This window comes from Octopus sinensis, linkage group LG8, assembly GCF_006345805.1.
Source record: "Octopus sinensis linkage group LG8, ASM634580v1, whole genome shotgun sequence".
Taxonomy (NCBI): Eukaryota; Metazoa; Mollusca; class Cephalopoda; order Octopoda; family Octopodidae; genus Octopus; species Octopus sinensis.
This window is the reverse complement of record NC_043004.1, coordinates 67,645,874-67,649,901: the sequence shown is the minus strand read 5'-3', so window position 1 is coordinate 67,649,901 and position 4,028 is coordinate 67,645,874.

The window sequence follows — 4,028 nt, the reverse complement described above, 5'->3', positions numbered from 1 at the left end:
GTGCATGCGATCAAAGTGACACTGGGGTAACATATACGAAGCCCAGTATACCCATCATGGCTACCTGTCTGATAAGGGTACACCAGGCACATGCATCATGACCATATGTGTACGACATGATAATCTCATATCAAAATAAACAGCACATGACCTTGCAGGTGAGGCACAGTTAGAATTTTTTTCAGGACGAGTAACCCACCCCTCTCAAATCGTCCCTAAATAAGGGTTACCTAAGGATTTTGAACAAAACACCCATGCGTTAACAACAAACAAGATGAGGACAAATATCCGTCAAATTCCGCCGAGATCGACTTTGCCTTTCATCCTTTCGGGGTTGATAAATTAATTACCAGTTGTGTTCAGGGGTCGATGTAATCGACTAAACTCCTTTGTCTGTCTTTGTTTGTCACCTACATGTTTAGCCCCTTGTGGGCAATAAAGAAATGAGAAACGTTAGCACGCCGGGGGAAATGCATAACGGTATTTTGTCTGTCATTACCTTCTGTGTTGAAATTCCGCCGAGGTCGACTTTGCCTTTCATCCTTTCGGGGTCGATATATTAAGTACCAGTTGCGCATTGGGGTCGACCTAATCGACTGGACCCCTCCCCCAAAATTCCAAGCCCAGTGCCTACTGTGGAAAAGTATATTGTAATATCAAGTTAGAGTTTATACCTTTAAATAAAAGAATTAAACGAAACTTTTTCATGAATTTGTATATCTTTGCCTCACCTTAAGCCACATATCATCCACATTTCTAAAAATGATTTATTGACGAGATGCAGTAACAAAATGGCAGAAGAAATTGTATCGTACACGGGTGAATACACTCTTGCGTATTATTCTGCATAATATATCGGCCTCGATGGGATAAAATATGAAAAAGAATTTTTAATTGTGAACATATATGGAAGGAATGAAACAATAAAACCATTATTAATTTTGCTTTTAGCATTATTTATCATTAATATTCAATAAATAATTCAACAATAGGCAAAGTAGTGTTTGAAGTAAATTGATATTGAAGTAAAATTAGTTTTAGTTTTTATTTAGCAATGTAAAATGAAACAAAACTTGAAAAGTTACTCGAATCTATGTAGAATTCGTATATATCTGAAAGTTTGCATTTCGATAACTGATTTTGGAATAATATTAATGGTGGATATATGAACAGACTCAGCGAATACATATATGCATGAATACATACATAAATACATACCACGAACATACATACCACGAACATACATACATATGTACGCATGTACGTACACTACATGTCTTTCATCCTTTACTTGTGTCAATCAATTAACTGGGTCCATGCTGGGGCAGCTCTTTGACAGTTTTTAGTCGAACAAATCGACCCCAATACTTTTTTTAAAAAACTTCTATTTATTTTGCCGCCTCTTTCGCCGAACCACTACATAAAGGGGACGTAAAAACACTAACACCTGTTGACAAGCTTTGGTTGGGACAAACATAGACAGAGATACACACACACTCTTAAATGCAAACACACACTCACACATAGATACGAAAAGACACACACGCACACACACACACACTCACACACATATATATTGTTATATTTCGGGATAGTCGATTATTTATTTTTTACCAAATAAATACTCTTTTACTTTTTTACTTGTTTCAGTCATTTGACTGTGGCCATGCTGGAGCGCTGCCTTTAGTCGAGCAAATCGACCCCAGAACTTTGTAAGCCTAGTACTTATTCTATCAGTCTCTTTTGATCTTTTAACGAATGACTAAGTTACGGGTACGTAAACATACCAACATCGTTTAGCAAGCGATGTTGGGGGGACAAACACAGACACACAAACATATACACACATACATACATACATACATACATACATACATACATACACACACACACACATATATATATATATATATATATATATATACGACAAGTTTCTTTCAGCTTCTGTCTACCAAATCCACTCACAAGGCTTTGGTCGACCTGAGGCTATAGTAGAAGACACTTGCCCAAGGTGCCACAAAGTGGGACTGAACCCGGAACCATGTGGTTGGCAAGCAAGCATATATCGCAGATTCCTCGGTATAATCGGGTTTCTGCGCCCGTTAGGCAGTTATATTTTTTTCAGATTTTAATTATTTCAGTGTGAGGTTTTGGAATGTAACACCCGCGATAGTCGAGGGATGACTGGACATACATACATTCATATATATATACCTACATATATACATACATATGTGTATGTATGTATGTATTATGTATGTATGTATGTATGTATTATGTGTGTATGTATGTATGTATGTATGTATGTATGTATGTATGTATGTATGTGTAAATATATACAGGTAGAAATTTGAAGTGATAGATAAATAAATAGATAGTTAAATTCATAGATAGATAGAAGAATAGTGAGGGAGAGAAAGAGGAGGGAAAGACAGTAGATAGATAGGAGAGGGAGGAGAGAGGTGAGAGAGGAGTGAGAGTAAGGAGGGAGTGAGAGAGAGACAGAAAGAGAAGTACGTGTTCGTAGCGTATGTTTAAATGAAGTCTATATGTTTGGAAAGTTTTGTAAATATCTGTCTGCTTGTGTATAATAGTCTTGTTCGATTTATATACAATTTGAATGTATTGCAATCTCCCATGTAAATATATATAAATATATATATACATATCTAATTACGGACACACATGGCAACGTAAACAATCTTTATGTTTCCAAACAAACATAACATTTATCTGTTTTCTAATTGTCAGGGTGCCAAACATACGTTAACTATGCGGATTCTCGTTGTATTTATAAAACAAATCTACATCATATAATTAATATGAATTAAAGGCAAATTGCCCAAAACTCTGTTCGGTTGTCTACAGTTATAATATAGAAATACAATTAAATGATCTTACTATAATCATCTTGAGAGGAAGAGGTAAAATGTACTGTAGAAATCAGAAAAAAATAACGAAGCTGTATAATTGATAAATTATGTGGCAATGGATATCTAACGCATGTATCTTCATGTTACGCATTTCCCTTTTTCACAGTGTTAGAAATCACATTATTTATATAGCTTCTACATTTATTTAAATTGAAATCGTGTATAGTTTCATGATGTGTGACTATAGGAAGAGCGGTGCATGTCAGCATTGAGAACAGGAACATCTTATCTGTGTTCAAAATAAATTGTAAATATGAATATGTTTTTAAGCGGAAAATATATTTGCAACTGCTTCGACCATTTTTAATTATCATTTCGATTTTATGCTGTTATTGGGTATTTCAACACACATACACACACCTACAACCATCCCCACACACACATAGGCATACGCACACGCGCACATACACGTACACTCACACATACACTATCTTGAAATATTATGCTCCACTATTGTTTTATTTGAAATCACAATTAATTTACTTCGAAAGGCAAGTTTCGGTTGGTGTCTGATTATTTGTAATTTTGTCAAATGTAGAAAACGTTTGTCCTTCCTGTTAAGGAAATGTTGGTTTAGTATCGCAGGAAACTGATATTTTATATTTCTTGGACTCAACTGTTTACTTGCAGGAAGTGATTACAAAGTAAACCGACTCTTTTACGGATAGGGATGGTACATACATTTGAAGTAAGGGTTAATTTGGTGCTTGTAGAATAGCGACCATTCAAATTATAATTTTCTATTTATCAAAATTAACCAACATGAATATTTGATCGCTCTTGTCTTTACTCCCTCAAAGGCATCTTTTATAAGCTGCATTTGCATAACACATGCAATTCGTGGATGTTAGGGGACTTAGGGACACCTTCACGTCTCGACTGCTTTCTGTGTCTTACTCTAAGCTAGACTGCCAAAGCTATGTATCCCACATTATGATCTCTTGATTATAGGAATTAAAAAAAATATTTGTTGATTCAAATGATTTCAAAATACTGCGGTGTCTGAACATTCCTTTACGACGGTGGATCATGCGTCCAAACAGAGGTGAGAATTTCCCGGAGACACAAAACAACTGGGATCAGATACTCAGTGCG